Source organism: Alligator mississippiensis, chromosome 2 (genome assembly GCF_030867095.1).
Source record: "Alligator mississippiensis isolate rAllMis1 chromosome 2, rAllMis1, whole genome shotgun sequence".
In the NCBI taxonomy this organism is placed as follows: Eukaryota; Metazoa; Chordata; order Crocodylia; family Alligatoridae; genus Alligator; species Alligator mississippiensis.
Window position 1 is genome coordinate 67,573,789 of NC_081825.1, and position 18,760 is coordinate 67,592,548.

The 18,760-nt window shown below is 41.2% G+C and overlaps 1 long non-coding RNA gene across 1 annotated transcript in view; it reads left to right on the forward strand.

The window, feature by feature from the left end:
- The window catches only part of LOC109281598 (uncharacterized), an 89,077-nt gene extending 70,801 nt beyond the window's left edge, over nt 1-18,276 (forward strand). Inside the window, exon 4 of the long non-coding RNA XR_009459778.1 lies at nt 15,926-18,276. This is a non-coding gene — a long non-coding RNA (uncharacterized LOC109281598). The remainder of the gene's footprint in view (nt 1-15,925) is intronic.
- The last annotated feature ends 484 nt before the right edge of the window (nt 18,277-18,760 follow it).

The following is an 18,760-nucleotide window of genomic DNA, read 5'->3' on the forward strand; positions in this document are numbered from 1 at the left end:
TTTGTGAATAATTCATACCTTTTCACCTTTGACTCATCTCCCTTTTTTCCCCCCACTTTTCAGGAATCAATTTTCTTCCACTTTGTCTCTATTCTATTTTACCTTCAGATATAGCAAAATTACATGTGGAGTCAAGCAGTACCATGTTATCCATGTCTGTTAAGGACATACTGTATTTACTTAAATATAAGACAACCTTGGAGATAAAATGACCCCCCAATAATTATATATATTCTATGTATGGAAAATTTATAAATTTCTTAGAATTTCCTAGATATAGAATATAACTATTAGAGGTTTGCCTTGAATATTATTATTAGAGGTTTGCCACAGCAGGGAAAATAACTCTGGGGTGAATCAAGCTACTGCCTGCTCCCCAACTTCTTACCCCTGCAGCCCCTTTCCACACTCCTTATTCTTAGACACTGCTCTCCATGAGCACATGGAAGTGAGTGGCAAATTTGAAAGCACTGACTTTGAAATAAACATGCCTACAATAATTTAGTTAATCAATAATTGATGCAGTTACATTTTTTGAAACTGCTACATGCTTTAGCCCAGGTAATTCATAAACACACATTTAAGCAGCACTTTTATAACCACTTATATATACTACAAGCTAAGCATGATCTTAGTCCAAAGCCAAAATGCTCGTGATTTACCATGCCATTAGTTTAGCTAGGCCCAAGCAGAATCAAACCATAGTGACCTCACAGATCAGCACTACTCAGTATTTGTGTGTAATCCAGATACTCCCAACAAGGATCAATGTCCTAATTAGCCTCCCACTCATGGCTGGAACTAGGTGTTCTTATCATGAATCCTGGGATCCTCCAAAAATTTATATGCAGTTGAGGCACAGGACTGTTGGTCCACTGCCACCTCATGGAGAGAAGGGCAACACTAAATATATGCACCAGTCTGAGACAGGAGGTGATTCAGGGTGAACTGTTTGAGGTCCTGTTTGGTGATGTTTGCTAGACATTTAAGGCTGGTGAAGAAACAGGAATTATTGAAAATGGGAAAGAAAGTTACAGGTCAACTGTGGGAGTGAAGAAAAAGTAAAAATATATTCAATCTAGTGGCTCACCATGACTTGAAAAAAACACTTGGTGCTGAGGCGGACTTTTCTTGAAGGGCACTGTCACAACCCAAGGGTGTGATTTTTGTTTTGTGTGTGCTTTGGCACCATTGAATTATTTTCCCACCAAATTGTAGCTTTCTTTGCAGGGTGCATTTTTTTGTTGCAGCACAAAAATGCATGTTGCAAGGAGTTCCCGCCATTCGTATTCAAATTTGTGCCCCACCATTGGCTAGTTCTAAATTATTCCTACGTGGCGGCTAGCGATTGGCTTGCTAGCCATATAAGAGGCTTGAGTAGTTTCCGCCCAAGTTGGAGGACTCCACGAACACTAGGAGGAGGGATCTTCATGCTGTGTGAAGATCTCTAAGCGCTGCGGAGCCTATCGGACCCAGCGCATTTCAAGCAGGCAACAGAGGTCTGATCAGCCTGTAGCCTCTCTCCGTCGCCATTCGCAATCCTCGACGTATCCCTCTCCCTGCGCGCACAAGGTCCACGGAGCCTAGCAAACTTCGTGTGAGTCTATTCAGAGCTATTCACTTCGAGTACTTTCTTCGGTTGGCATGACGGGCTCGCGGTTTACAGCCTCCAACCGGATGGGCTAGAAGAATGTTCGCGGGAAGGAACTCTAGTCCGCCTCTCTTCTTTTCTATCTGTAACCGCAACTCAAGCAAATTTTCCTGCCTGCACCGCGACCATCTTCGGTGTAAGTAAACAATCTTGAATCAACCACTACGCGTCCGTAACTAATTCTAGTGCGTCACCTGTTTTCTCCGATCCAGCGTGCCCAGGCTGCTGGCCACAGCCCACGCAGCTCGAAAAAGGGCCCGGATCGCCCCCGGCCTGCACAGGCACTACCATTTATATTATTCAGATATACTACACTAACCTAGCTTTGTGGTAGCTTACCACCAGTATACTTGCCCAGTATGGGTCATGTGCTTTATAGTCATACTGTGTGTTGGCTTCATTTAATGAACTTCATAGTTGGTTTCCATTAATGAGAACATGTTGATTTTGGCAGTAGTATAATGATAGACAGTGTATTTAAATATGTTTCCTTGTATGCAAGCGTAAGATAATGGGCTTTCTCCCCCAAGCTGGCTGAGGGGAAAAAACCTCATCTTGTGAAATAACATAATAAAAATTAAAAAATAGTACTCTGAAATGTACTTCCAATATTTTCCAAAATGATTTTTGTGAACATTTTTATTATTTCAAAAGCATTTCCTTAAGATTTTTTATTGCAATTGACAAATAATTGGCATTTTTGAAACAGTGTTTTCCAACAAAAAACCCTAACCAGCTCTATTGCCATTTAAAGAGAGGTAGCTCACAATGCCTGTTCCCAAAATAACTTAAAGGTTAAGACTTTCAGATGGGGTAGCTTATTTAGTATCTTTCTCCTTTCATTTTTCTCATCCTAGCAGAAAATAGGAAGGCTGTTTTCCTCCCTTTCATTCACATGGAATATTTAGTCTCAGGTTGGATCACACAAGTTGTGAGGAATATACCAGGGAGATGTTGCCAAGTGAACTACCATATCGTGTAGGAAATGAGCTAAAAGTGCCTCTTGGGATGGGGAGAGTTATTTGTGGTATATTAGAACACAGATGGCATAGACAGGGTTTTCGTTACACGGACTACATGGGAGGGCAGTTGTCTGACAAGAACAGACATTGCAAAGACTAGGTTTACATGTGGACAGTATGGAAAAGTAGGCATTTGCTTCTTATGGGGAAGTTTCAGGGATAGATATTTCAGGGAGGGAGAATGTACATGTGGATTCCTGGTTTGTGTCTAACTGTAAATGGCACATGATTTGTAGGAATCAGTCAGGAGTCACACTATGGTAAAAGTATGATGGGTGAAAGACTGTGCATTGGACTGCAAATGTGTATGGTGTAATTATACACCTAGATATTCATAAAGTGGTCAAAACTCATGGAAGGACAAGAATCTTGAAAGGAGTAAGGGTAGGTATAAAGTACCAATTCTTATTTTTTCCATGGCACATTCAGGCTGAGGAAGTTTTCTTTGAGCAAAAGATATACATATAGAAAAGGATAGACTATGGCCATGTCTAAGTACTATGTTTTTACTGGGAAAATCACCACTTTCCCAGTGGACACTAGGAGCATATAAATGTCCATTCAATTCTCCCAAAGGAAACATGCCTTCTCCAGGAGAAACTCTTCCACAAGAATGAACTCTTGTATGCACCCCTCCATATCTGGCAAGGAGGGGACTGGAGCAGCAAGGCAGTGGCCACCATGGTTTCCTAGACCAGGATTGGCCATTTGATGAAATGGGCAGGGGGCATTGCCCCACTTCTCCAGTCCCCTTCCAGACTGGTCCAGGATGGGATTAGAGCAGTGGAGCAAATTCCCCCACCTTGTTCCTCAGATAAATTTTACTCATAGAAATGAGCACCGGTGTCATAGTGGCCTTATAAGAACATAAAACTCATTTTTTTTTCATGTGGTGGGAGGTTTGTTCTGATTATGAAGATAGATGATGATGATTACCCCCAGGCTTATGGCATGTGTCAGTGCAGGTATAGAAACTGCAGGCCATTCATGACCAAGATTGCTACAGAAAGAAAAATGTTGGGGTATTCACCACCATCAACAGAATTGACATTTTGAAAGACTATGACTCATTTCCAGAATTCTTTAAACCATCATAGTCAGCTTTAATTTAACTTCATTCATGGACAGTACTACAGGTGCACATTTGACCACAATATCATCATCAAAATCGTTATAATCCAGGTTCACAACATAGGCCAGTGTGTGGATAGAACATGATAGTTTGCAACAGACAAAGCTGTGTTTGTGTGTTTGCAGAGAGCCTTCCTTGCCATCCTTGAAGTACAATATTTTGAATGAGTGAAATGATTCATGAGACCATAGGAGAGCACTGGAAGGAACATCACAAGGTCATGTGGTCCAGCCACTTACAGAAGCATCCCTGAGTCAACACTTCACTCTGTTTCAGCATTTTACACTTTATTTCCAGCATTTCACTCCATCTCTTGTATTTTTAAAGTGTTCTCAGCTGACTTTAAAATTATTCTATTTAGGGAAGGCATTACTATTCATCTTCTTGAATTGCCAGATCACCTTTATTGTGCAACCACTAATTATGACACATGGTCTGCATATGTTACTGTGCTTAAGTTCTGAGATAGGAGACTAAGTGATTTCTGGCTCCAATCTATAACACCCTAGGGACAAGGCCTAATTTGAATTAGGCCCATAAGTAAATATAAGTGTGTAAGCAATATGTGAAATCTTACCATAAAGGGTTTGATAGTTTCCCCTTCAACATGAAGCTAGGCTTGATTCAGAAAATACTTGATATAAATAACACAAACAATATGGCTAGGACCATAAAAGACACTGGCAGCTGTGCAATTAGCATCCATATAACAGTAAGTGTCTATGAGAAAATGGGGAATATACATAAATGACTGGTGCTGATCCACATACATCACAGTACTTCACAAGAGCCCCTTGATGGAGCAATAAATAAAAAGAAAGCTTTAATTACAAAATAAAAGATTTAATTAGTCATAAAGTGCTATTTATTCTGAAAAATGACCACCTTACTCATCATATCAAATGTGTCTATTTAAACTTTGTAATTTACTATTACGTTTTTCAGTATTTTTTTAAAATTCTGTAACTATGCGACAATACAACTATAGAGCAATATTTTATATTCTATTCTGGCTTGTTCATTGTCTAAAGAGAGTTAACTAAGTTCAAGTAGAAAATCCATCTTTTGTTATCATCAGCACATTTTCAACCCCAATAGAAGCTAAGGTAGTTAAACAGGTATCATCAATGGTAGACACCTGTTTTGGCCTGTACAGTCTGTCTTGTTGATGATGTTGATGACATATGATCCAGAAAGAGAACCCCACTTGACTTTCAGATTCTAGGCTAAGTCTGAATGTAATAGAGATAGAATTCAGCATTTTGATACGCTGGCATATACCTTGAGAAACTCCACTGGTATCAACAGGACTTTGATCCTAAATCTTCCTACTTATTAACTGTGCAATCTTGATGTGGAGGTGATTAAAAAATGAACATGGAACTCTACCTTGCCCCTCTGCAAAGTTATTTTTAAGAATACAAATACGTTGCTATTACTTGTATTATTTTGTATGTTATTTTGACACCTATATACAACAGCTAAAACTGGGAATCCCTTGTGCTACATACTGTACAAAAACACAGCAAGCAAGACAGATAAAAGGATTTTGGGGCATATCCAATTTGGTATCACCTACATTTAGACATCTCAAACTTAAACCCTAAAAAATATTTAAATTTCCATGCAGTAATGCTACTCAGTTTGCCAGAATTTATGTTTCTATGATCACCATACAGTTAATGCGGAGACTTAAGTGCCTCTAAAGTGGTCAAGTACAGCCTGATTTAGGTTGAACAGGGGTAAGTAGGATTTAAATTCCCATTGTAAACAGGGCTTAATAGACTAAATCTCAGTGGGTGCATCTATGTGAGACACTACACATTAGCCTAATAACTCTGCACAGTAGTGTGGTGGTTAAAAACCATGCTAATAGCCTACTGTGCAGTTATTAGGTTACTGTGCAATAAGCATCACAAAATAACCATACACTGGCGCTTCTGCGCCGTAACTCTAGTATCTCAGCTTGTACAGCAAAATTTCATAGGAATTAAAGATATGTTTAGAGACCACTAAGTCCCGTCATCCAGGAATATTTTAGTTTGATGCTGTGGAGACATTTAAGATCCACTGGAAATAAAATTATGGGAACTTAAGTGCCTCTAAAGCATCAAACTAAAATATTCCTGGATGACTAAACTGAATGGTTTCTGAACGTACGTGTAAGTGCCTACAAAATTCTGCCTGGTCTTAGATGTCTACTCAGTTCGATGGCTTGTGTAACAATGATAAACTTAATTGCTTTCTTCCTTTTCCTGCCCAAGCACAGAGGGGGGGGTTGGACCCGATGATTTTGTGAGGTCCCTTTCAGCCCCTAACATCTATGAATCTATGAATTTATGCACCTGCATCCTGACAAAGTCCTACCTAGGCATTTCTGAGACCATACTGGGTTTGACTGTTATAGTATAAGGAGTAAAGAGAGAGAAAGCATATGACAGAAATAAAAACCTCAGAGTTGAGTTGACTTGCTCAAATTCACACAGCTGATAAGAACTGAAGAACTGGGATCTTTGACTCCCAGTCCAGTGTCCTATCCCTAGACTGAGGATTCTCAACCACCCCACACCTGAGCCAGCTAGTTCCCTCAGTCACACAGCCCCACTTCACCTCAGGGTAAGGACAGAAAGCAGAAAATGAAGGAGGGATGGGGAACCCTAAGACTCAGATGGTAGTGGCAGCAGTGGCAGCTCAGCAACGGGGGGAGCAGTGCTTGGACCAGAAGTCTGGGTGCCTCGGGTTAACCCTTTGGGGGCTGTCAGTTGGACAGCCCCAATATAGAGAGTAATGGTAGCCATGTCATCTGTCATTATGTATATATACTTAATAGAATAATATACAATATACTAGCATTGTTATATTAAAGGGACACACTTAAGGGAATGTCAATTAGGTTTCCAATTTATGAATGTTGCAGAGCACTAAGTTGTGCCTACTCCTTTAAGGGCAGAAACTGCCTAGAGAGAGGGCTCTAGAAGCCTGGTAGAACCCCCACAGGTGCAGGCTGGCGTGGCACCAGGCAAATGAGGGAATTATCCTGCACCTGTACCCGGTCAGCTGACTGGGAGAAGGCAGGGCCCTAGGCCCATATAAGCCCCAGAGCTGGGACTACAGGGTTAGTTCTCTGGCAACAGTCAAGGGGGAAGAAGTTCTTGTAGAGAAAGCTATTTGGAGATGCTTGACTGCCTGTTCTGCTGCTGGTAGGATGGATTAAGGGGCTATAGGAGCTCATAAGTGCTTGTGGGTGGGAGGCACATTATACTGTGAGAGAACCTTGTCTGCTTAAACGGGATAGAGTGTGGACCCCAGGGGCTTGTGTTTTCTGTTGTTATTTATACTAGTGGGCTGGGCTGAGGCTACTGGGGAGGGGGAGGCCTCATTGGGCAGACTACCCGGTAGAGCCCCAGCAACGGTGAGGAACAGAGACAGGGGCTGCGGAGAGCCCAGAGCCAAAGGGTGTCCTTACTGAGGCTAAGGGTCCAGAGAGCCCAGCACCAGTGAGGCGCAGAGACAGGGTGGCAGAGAGCCCAGCACCAGAGAGCACAGCAACAGGGGATGATGAGACCCCAGCACCAGAGGGCACAGTTACTGAGGCTAAGGGTCCATTGACAACAAGAGGCCAAACTAGGCTGAGGCCTCATCACAAGAAACAACATCTAAATACCATCTGTGAGGCACTGGGCGTGGTAAAGAAGCAGTTTTGGAGCCACGCATCTAGCCCATAAGGCTTGGGGGTTACCACAAGGCACCTCCTGAGTGTGGGACCCAGTAAGGGGTCCAACAACCCACAGGGCTTAGAGGAGTCTGTCAGGACTGTGACCAAGCAACAACTTGAAGGCAATCTCCCAATTCATCGTTTATACCAACAAGATGTGGCAGACGAGGCTAGTAGGTGCCCATAGTGCAGAGCCGACACAGTCACCGTGCCCTAGGGACATCATGGCCACCCCTGGGGTGGTTGTATTGTCACAGAATGTACATGTTATCAAGTACAAAATTTATAGTTGACATGAAATCTTAAGTCTGTGTATCTGTTCTGTGCACTGAATGATGCAATCTAGGGCCAGAATAACAAAATAATCAGGTGACTGAACACAGAAACAAGGCTACCTAGGACAACTGTAAATCTGGCATATTGTGAAAGTTAGTACCTTATGAGCTAAATATGTAATATAGAGTAGGTTTTGGGTATCATTTTCTAGGCTTTTTGAAAAAGCTAAAATCAGATTCACTTACATACAGCTGGAAGAAGATTTCAGCATAACTTAAACCCTGTATCTTCAGAACTGAGGCAGAGACGTCTGATATCTGTTCCTTGATGTGCTGCTATTGACAGCCATAAGCCACTATTGTCTGTGTGCAGCAGGGGAAGTAGTAAGAGGAGACAGTGTGCTGAGACTGAGAAGTATGTCAAAGAAAACCAATTCAATTCTCTTTTTATCCCTGACCTACGATGTTCCTGGAGAAGATTTTGATCCATGCAGTGACTAAGACAAGATGAACTGCTGGGGCTTTGTGCAAGATTCAAACTACTGTAATCAGGAAGTACTATAGATAGGCTTACTAGGCAACATACTGGGCACACCTAAACAAAATGCTTAATGCACAGTAGCCTAATAACACTGTGCAGTAGCATGCTGAGCAAAAGCCATGCTAATACTTTTTTAGGCTACTTCACAATAAACATCACTAAAAAACCATGGGCTGGTGCTTCTGTGCAGTAACTGTAGTTATTGCATGTTTAGTTAGTACATCATTAAGCAAATACTAAACTAAAAGTGCAGTAACTACTGCACATTTAATGAATGTGTAGACATGCCCACTGTCAGGAAAGGGTTGAAGAAGCTTAGCTCAAGGTTTCTTAATGCACTTACAGGCATTCCAGAATTCCAGAGGGCTGCCTGTAATAGAAAGTTTTGGCAGGACATGGTCCCAACCTTGAAATACTGTTCCACTATTTTGGTAGACTACAATAAAACAAAATTTTATAGGACAAAAAATAACACTTTCCTACCTTAATTATTTTTCCCTATTGAATTTGAGAGGTTCTGAGGCACATACTAGATTTGCTGTAGCCTCTAAAATAAAAACTGTGAGACTTTCAGAATGGGAAGTGTTAGGTAACCTAAATATAGGGGTCATTACCGACCCCTAGTAATACAGGAATAATTAAAAGGGCAAGAGAAAAGGGAAAAAAAAAAAGTCATTTTGACATGATCACTCAATGTATTCAAAAACCTTTTGGTTCAGACTTCCAAAAAAATTATCTGGTATTTGGACATACAACTGTAATTGATTTCCAGCAAGACCTTTGGTCTTTAATCCCTTATACCAGTCACCTTAAACCAGGGTGCTATACACAATTCACAGACTCAGAGGCCACATCCACATCAGCAGGCACATGCATTTGCAGCAGTTCAAATAGTGGCGACACAAATTTGTGCCGTGACTTTGTGCTGCAATGCACACCCCCGCTGGTGTGGTTCTCAGCAGGACACATTGTCCTGCTGTTTCATGTGCTGCAAGCAGAGCTGGCTAGGGCACAGGGTGCCTCAATGTGGGGCTAGCCAGCAGGCAGCCCCCACACTGAGGCACCCTGTGCCCCAGCCAGCCAGGGAGCAATACATGGAGATGGCCCTGGGATGCCTGCTCCCCTGTCTCTGTGCTCTATGGACCTCCTACACTGAGGCACCCTGGAGCTCCCGCACTGAGGCCAGCCAGGGCTCGGTTGTCTGGGGCACAGGGTGCCTCAGTGTGCGGGCTCTGCAGCACATAGAGATGGGGCACCACAGAGCCCTGCTCCCCTGTCTCAGTGCTTTTCCTGGTACACAGCACTTTGGTGTGCTTTGCACTGCTTTATTTTGCAGGGGGTTTTGCTACCTGGTGGCAAATTTTGCCCTAGTGCTGCAAATTAGCAGTGGGGCACGTAGTTTAACATGCAACACGTGCCATTTGTGGTGCTTCAAAGAGGTTTGTGGTGCCACAAACCACATGTGCTTACAAGTCTGGATCCAGCCAGAGATTTCATATTGGAATCGATGGTGTTAAAAATATTCTGACTTGCTTTACTACATTATCTGCAACAGAAGAATTCTTCAGTTATTATTCCAAAGTCAAAAAAGTGAAGCTAAGAGCTGGTATTTTTTTAGATGTCTTGAATTTAATGAGAAGTACCTTAAGTCTAAAAAGGTTAAGAAATACTGCCTTAGATAGATGTTTAACCAGGGGGTAGGGTGGATTTTCACAAATTTAATTATGTACAAATTTGAGGAAATTATGATTCTAACAGGGGAAAAAAGTCTAAATGAGTATATGAATATTTTTTGCTAATTACTGTTAATTAGTATTAGTTACTGAATTCAATGAACTTACATGGCTTGAGGTGTTTTTATTCATGTCTATTAATTATAGAATCATAGAAAGTTAGGGTTGGAAGGGACCTCAAGAGGTCATCTAGTCCAAACCCCTGCTCAAAGCAAGACCATCCCTAACTAAATCATTCGAGCCAAAGCTTTGTCTAGCCAAGTTTTGAAAACTTCCAAGGATAGACCTTCCACCACCTCTCTGGATAACCTGTTCCAGTGTTTTACTACCCTCCTAGTGAGAGAATTCTTCTTAATATCTAACCTAAACTTCCCCTGCTGCAACTTGACACCATTGCTCCTTGTTCTGTCATCTGCTACCACTGAGAACAGTCTAGCTTTATCCTCTTTCAAACCACCCTTCAGGTAGCTGAATGCTGCTATTAAGTCCCCTCTCGGTCTCCTCTTCACTAATGTAGAAGTTCAGATTTTTTTGTGAATGAACCATAGGTCTTTCTTCATATGATATTTTGAGCTGGTACCCCTGGCCCTTTTGAGTAATGTGAGAGTTGTAAAAATATCATTTCAGTTTACCTGAAGTTTTTATTATGGCAAATTGCAAATATAGTTAGTGTGTGTGTGAGAGCATACATTAGGCACCATTGCTAATACCAGAAAGGAAACGTAATCTATTCTATAATCCTAGATTATATTCACACTTAAATATATACATTCTTTCTTTCATTATATATTTATAAAAAAATTGAACTTAACAAAACTACATGCAAATTTTCTTAAACTGAGTGTCTCCTCATATAGAAAGCATCAGTCTGATTATTTTTCAGGTGGTCAATAATCCTTCCTATAACAAAGTGTAAGCTTCTCCACATATTTTTCTTAATTTAGACGGAACCTCTGTAGATTACATTTTGTAAAAAGACACAGACAGCTTGTTCTGATGAAAGCTTGTCAAAAATTGTATTCATTAACCATAGTTATTGGATGTCTGAAACCAGATTTACATTAGTATATTTATAAGCAGTCTCAAATATGTTTTTTCCCTTTTGACCACACACATGGTTTTACTTTTTAGGGAAAATGCTTAAAAGACAACATTTTTCTAAGGATATTTTTTTCTTCCCTCTGACCCTGAACAAAATACGTTCAGAAGCTGTTAAAAATGTGAACTCTCTGACTTCATTGTTATCAACTTTAAATACAAATGACTGAGTCTGCAGACTTCCTCAAGCAGAAAGCATGGAAAATTGCAGTGAAAATCCCTACCTTTCTTTCAGCAATAAGACTGAATGAAAAAGAATAAATGCCATGGATATAAAATACAGTTTGCAGGATACTTTGTTTATTTGTAGAGTTCAGCAGTCTCTAGATAATTTATATTTTTACTTGTGTAATTAACCTATTGGCCTCAAAGGAAAAAATATATAAACAATAGAGATTTGTTGCTTGTTAGTCTTACAATGGAATGTGACTATTGGGTTTTCTGTTTAAAGTTCTGAAAGAAAAATAGCGTCCAATTTAAAATTAAAAAAAGGTTCTTAGACAATGACCACAACACCTTCTTTTGCACTTCTCCCCAACTATTTTTGATTATGACCAGAGGTTTCTTAGCTTGAGTTTTACAAAACTGGAGTATTTTTCATCAAATTCTTTTGAGGTGTCTACGTGGGTGAAGGACACTAAGAGGATGAAGATAAATACTAAAAATAGGTAAGTTTTGTTTAAGCCAGAGCTTAACCAGAATTAGAAGTCTGAAGAGCCTTCAGATTCATCCCTACTTTATGACTTGGACCCATTTCTAACCTGTATTAAAGAACTACTGTTTTACACTCTGTATGTATTTATGCTACACTGGAATCTTAAGCATTGGTTTTTATTGTTCTTCTCCAAAAGGTCAGCACAATCCTATAAATCTTAAGTCCCTAACATGGGTAGCTCAAAATAGCACATTCTTATAAAGTGAAATACTTATTGGTTAGCTTTCCTAATCTTTTACTCAGGCCTCAGGAGTCCTGTGGTTCTGAAACATCCCCAGGGATGGACAATAAAGATATTCAGTAGGCCATTTAAATCAGCTGTCAGTGATATTATTCTGTGCTGATAATGAAGCATTGACCATTTGTGAAGATGGGTGTGTGCCCCTCAATAACTCTACTTGTTTCTGACTCATCCCAACCCCGTATAATGCATCATACCAAAGTACTAGCATGTGTGGCAGTACCATCCAACCAACTTTTTTTTTTAAACTCAATCTGAGATGGAAGTGATATTTACAGGTAAGTGATTTTTTTTTTTCCTTAGGACCATTGTCCAAAGGAGCAGGCACATACCATGTATACTTGAATATAAGATGGGGTTTTTTTTCCCCCTCCATAAGCATAAGCCTGGGTTGGGGCCAGTCAGACACACAGCAGCTTCCTGACTCCTCCCCACCCCACTTCCCCTCTGCAGATTCTGTCCCCCCACCCCGCCCTGCACCCCTTCCCTTCCCCTTACTGTCAGGCACAGCTTGGCTCCCACTCCGACTGGAGTCTCTCCCAGGCACAGAGAACATGGAAACTCTAGCCAAGCAGTATCACAGACATTGCTGCATTGCCTGCCCAGCCAATCAGCAGTGCCTACACATTCGCATGGCCAGGCAAGGGCTGAACTTCCATGGGTTGTACTTTGAGATTTAGCAGCCCAAGCAGCTTCTGACAGTAAGCCAGGGGAGCAGAAGAGACAGGAAGGGAGCAGAGGGAAAGAGGCAGAGACTGGGAGAAGTTTTTGAAAGGGACGGGGCAGAGACTGAGAAGCAGGAGGAAAGGGACAGAGAGGAAGGGGTGGTGAAGAACTGGGGGCAGAAAGGGTAGGAAGTCTGCAGGAGGAGGAAGAAATCGGTGAGGCACAGGGCAAGGGGGCCACCTGACCCACCCCGACATTGCTTTCCATGCTGTATCAATGTTTGTGTGTGGGGAGGGGAGGAAGGGGGTAAGGGTGGCATTTAAGACTACTGTCCAATACTTCTATACCTTTTATAAATTTTCCATGTATAGAATCTAATTATTTGGGGTCATATATTCAGGGTTGTCTTGTATTCTAATAAATACAGTAATTTACAGGACGGTTGCATGGCACGGTGTTGGGTTGATTTAAATGTTTTGTATTTCAACATTTATTGTATAGTTCTTGGGTGGCTTAGGATAGGAGCACTAGAAATGGGCAAAGTAAAGTCACATGACAACAGATGAACTTGTGCCCATTACTATCCAATAATTAACTTCCTGACAGTCTTCAACTGCACTGAGATGCCAGATTCTTCTTGTATCCAATTTCATAGCAAATAACTAATGTCAAAGCTTAGCAAAGAGATTCTCAAAATTCCTACTATTAACTGCAACTTTGGAAAACTGTCTTGGACCCCTATGATTCACAGCCCTTATTGTACATACATTATTTACACAAAGTCAAATTAAGAAGTATTTTTCTTGTACTTCTAGTTATCCTCCAATCAAATTTAAAAAGAAAAGAGAGAGAAAAGTAATGTAATTGACTTTAGCATTCTATTGATATACCTTGACTTAAGCAAGATTTTTGATACAATCTTCCACAACATTCTTGTCAGCAAGCTAAGGAAGTATGAGTTGGATTTAATGGACTGTAAAGTGAATAGAAAGCTGGCTGGATCCTCAGGCTCAAAAGGTAGTAATCAATGGCTTGATGTCTAGTTGGCAGTTGGTATGAAGTGGAGTTCCCCAGGTGTCAGTCCTGGGTAGATAAAGTAGTAGATACTCTGGAGAGTAGGGCTAGATTTCAGAGAGACCTCAACAAATTGAAGGAATGGACCAAAAGAAATCTTATGAAGTTCAATAGCGACAAGCGCAGTCGTGCACTTAAGACAGAACAATCGCATGCATTGGTACAGGCTGGGGACTGACTGGTTAAGCAGAAGCTCTGCAGAAAAGGAGCTGAGGTATATAGTAGATAATCAGCTGAATATGATCCAAGAGTGTGCCCTTGTTGTGAAAAAGAGTAACTGTATACTGGCTTGCACTAGCAGGAGCTTTGCCAGCACATTGAGGGAAGTGATTCTTCCCTTCTATTTGGCACTGGTGAGGCCACAACTGGAGTACGGTGTCCAGTTTTGGGCCCCCACTATAGAAAGGATGTGGACAAATTGGAGAGAATCCAGCAGAGGGCAACAAAAGTGGTTGGGGCACATGACTTCTGAGGAGGGACTGAGAGAACTGGGCTTATTAAGTCTGGATCAGTGGTCACCTACCAGTCAATTGTGATTGACTGGTTGATTGGGGAGCTCCTAACTGCCGATCTCAGCCCCCAGATTGCGAGAAACTGTCAGAGGCACCCCGATCAGGAGCAGCAGGATGCACGTGGGGAGCGGACAGGACAGGACTGGAGATGACCAGGAGGAAAGCAGGAGGCTGGAGAGAATAGGAGAAAGAGCAGGAGGCTCATTCTCCCAGCTCCCCATTGGTTCCCCCCATCTCCCATTCATTCCCCCAGCTCCCCACTGGCTCTCCCAGCCCCCACACACTCACCGGCAATAGCAGAGAATGAGCAGGAGGCTGGAGAGAGCAGGGGAAGTCTCCAGCTTGTCTCCAGCCTCCTGCTGGTCTCCAGCCCCCTCCCTGCTCCTTCCCCTGCTTGTCTCCGGCCTCGGGAGGCTGGAGACAGCAGGGGAACAAGCAGGAGGCTGGAGACAGCCCCTGGAGACATTTCCCTGCTGTCTCCAGCCCCCTGCTCCTTCCCCTGCTGTCTCCAGCCTCCCGAGACTTGAGACAAGCAGGGGAAGGAGCAGGGGGATTGGAGACCAACAGGAGGCTGGAGACTTCCCCTGCTCTCTCCAGCCTCCTGCTCATTCTCTGCTACTGCCGGTGAGTGTGTGGGGGCTGGGAGAGCCAGTGGGGAGCTGAGGGAATGAGCGGGGGGCAGGGGGAACTAATGGGGGGTGGGGGAAACAAACGGGGAGTAGGGACAGCGAGCTGGGAGCTAGGGGAATGAAGTGGGAGTGGGGAGAACAAACAGGGAGTGTAGGAAGGTCCCCTCCCCTCTCCCTCCAGCCCCCAACTCCCTACTTACTTGGCACAGAGCCAGGCAGAGGGCCCTGCAGCTTGCACCAATGCCTGCCGGGCTCAGGCAGGCAGCGTGCTTCAGGACCAGGTAATGGGCCAATCGCAGAGACGCTCTGGCCGGGTGCCTCCGGTTGCCTTAGCCCTGAGCTGTTTTTTTTTTCCCCTGGGGGTTTCGCTTGACCATATCCAGGGGTCTAATGTTGCTTCCCTGCTGCAAATTTGCAGTGGAGGGAATGGTTTTTGTTCTCACATGTGCCTCTTGCAGCATCTCAAATGGGTTTGTGACGCTGTACGAGGCATGTGTGGACTCGTCTGGACACGCCCTCTGTTTTGGATGTGAAATGTGGAAGCAGTCACTAATGGCAACCTGATGTGACAAAGCACCTCCTTGCTCCCAGGTGGGAAGTCCTCACAATTAATCTAACAAATCTGCCTCAACTCGTGTTTTAATATTGCATATAGGAGCATATAGTCAGTACTTCATTTATCTAGGATGGAATGGAGGTAATGAAAGCTTCATTAGAGCAGTTGCATGCTCCCCTGCCAGTAGAAAGCTGTCCTAATGCTTGTTTAGTTCTTAAGAGAAATCTCGTAGCACAGGGAAATCTTTCATGTGGCAAAACAATGGTTGCAGCTCCTGCAGCACTTTCCCCCCTGTGGTTAAGGCAAGGATCATCACCACTATTAAGAGAACACTGTATAATTAAATCAGTCTTATTCCTTTTCAGTTTCTCAGTACTGGCTCATTAGAGCAGCTTTGGGGATGGAAGTGATATGGAATGTCGCATGGATCAAACAGTGGCAGAATGGAACAGTCAAATGAGAGCTAAGAACAAGACCTGAAGTCAGGAGATATGAATTAATTTCCCAGTTCTGCCATCAGCTTACTTTGCCCGGCTATAAAATGAAGAATAAATACGTATATACCAAGGCTCTCTAAAGGTAAATTCAACTGTATCCATACCCGCAAAAGAAAAGTATATATAGAAAATACTTAACTAGAAATATGCAAAATATTGGACAAGTGACATTGTCATCTGTGTGGCTTTTCAGATTCCTTTTATTTAAAATAACGTGTGAGAGGAAAACATAGCTATTTAAGGAAGAAAATAAATCTGCCAATCTTGTATTGATGAAAGATCAACTCCTCCTTTTGTGGAAAGTATGCTGCCTTTAGGATGGGCAATTTGATGATGCCAATCAAGCAACTGGGGTCCACTAATTGACTTTTCAGAAGATATATGATGAATGCTTGTACTTATTTGGTAGTCAGTTTGGAAATATAAACCTCAGATGCTATAAAAAAGCTGGACTTGTGGCTAAGAAAAAATGATCAAAATATGAGGGGAGGATAGGAAGTTCACACAACATGCACAATAAGCATGTTTTCTTAAAGCCACAAGAGTTTTTTTTTTTTTAAATGTGTTTTCTAGCATTGTCAGCTAGGAAAAAAAAATCCAAATTCCCCCTATACTCAACTCTTATTTAGTGATGTTATACACACAAATATGTTGGAAATATATTGGGAAAATTACTAATAGATTTTAAAATTACAGTTGTAGGGAGACATTTAAATATTGCAATTTTATAGGTTTATTTTACACAACAGCTTTACAAGATGCCCATATGACCTTTAAAATCTCTGATTAAGTTTTCCCAACTGTAAATGGTTAAAGTTTCAGAAAGACTGATGCTTTTAACATATAAATCATTCCTCAGAACCTGTGATGTTAGTAGATTTGTTGTTGTTAATATTTTTCTTTCCAATATTTGGACAAAATAGATACTTTAGGTACAGGATTTTATAATATATTTAAGGTTTTTTTTTATTATTATTATTTGCCTCAGTATATTGCTCCAAACCTAATTTCTAGATGCAGGGCTATAATGTCTGTTAAGAGATCATGGGAATAATTTCCACAGGACTTCTAGTACTTTAAAATTTACTATTACCTGGACAAATATTATAACTAAATGCACTGTGAGACCTATAGGAATTTTTTAAAGGCAAACAACTTGTAAAAGCAGTTGGATCTTTTTATTTATGTATTTGAAAAAGACCATAAAAAATGCTGAGTTCTAGAATTATTTAATATTAAAATACATATACACAACTGGTAGAAGAGACAACTGTGTGAAATCAGTGAACCAGCTCAACATGTATTAAAGAACTAGTGTTGGGCTTTATACTTTGTACATATTTATGCTACACTGGAATCTTAAGCATGGGTTTTTATTTTTCTTCTCCAAAGATCAGCAAAATCCTATCAATCTTAACTCCTTAACATGGGTAGCTTCATAATAGCACATTCTTATAAAGTGAAATACTTATTGCTTAGCTTCTCTAATCTTTTACTCGTCATAAAACACTCAGCATAAAACGTTGAAGAGTTCAGCTTATTAATGAAAGTCCAAGATTGTGACCTTTTTTAATAGTCCTGCAAGGGGGATACAACGTATTCACATAACCCCCCAGGAGTATATAATTCTGGTGAGTTGGAAAATGAAGCCAAGGTGCTGCCTCATTGCCCTTCTAAACGCTTTTTGGGATAGTGTATGTTTCTAAAAAATTAAGATGCAGAGTTCTTTTTCTAGATCACAGAGGCCGCGTCTATGTCAGATGCTGACTCTGCAGTTATTACTGCACAGTCATTTAGTACTTGCATACACAGGAACAGCATTTAGCTGATGTTGGAAGATGCTGAATAACCGAACAGCTTTTAGGTGGCACTGACTGCACAGTAGCATTGTGTTACGCTTCATGACATGCAATGCTACTGTGCAGTCAGTGTGTTGTGTAGACATGACCAGGGTACCCATATCTGGTTGTCCTTATGTGAAAAGTAACGACTCAGGGAAAGATTCTATCAGCATTTTTCCTGTCTTTCTTCTCCCTACCCGTTATAGATGAGAAGGGCCATATGATTTTTTTTTTTTTTTTTAACACACAACTTTTTTTAGTGGAAAACACAGATTCAGTCACAACGAAGGAAAAATCTGCTGTGTATTTATGTAAATTTACCAACTTTGTTTATTGAGGGGAAAAAAAGAAAAATAATAAAAAATTCCAAAATTAAAATGTTCCATTTTTAATATTTTCAAAAAGTCCTGGGTGTTGTTTTCTTTCTTGTTTGAAACAAGTTTTCACTGAACAATTTGTTTTACTTTGATTTTAAGAAGATGGAATATGTTAAAATCACTGGAAAGAAAAAAAACAAACAAACCCTAAATACATCAAATGAAATGATTTTGGTTTATTTTTTATTTAATTACCCACCCAGGCTTGTTGATTTAGACTCAGTTTGCTCCTAAATACAGAGAACTGATGTATGGGACAAGATTGTACCCTCCTTGCGTAGGAAGATTTGAGACCTTGTTATTATTTCATGAAATGTTACCCCATTCCTGAACCTATACATCCTTAAAATATTCATAGAAGGGAAGACATGGATATGGTACTCCAACATAAGTATAAGCAAAGTCTATGTATGAGAGTTAGTTAGGATATGTACACACTAGGGCCAGTGTGCCCAAATGGCATTCTTGCCACTATAGAACTGCAT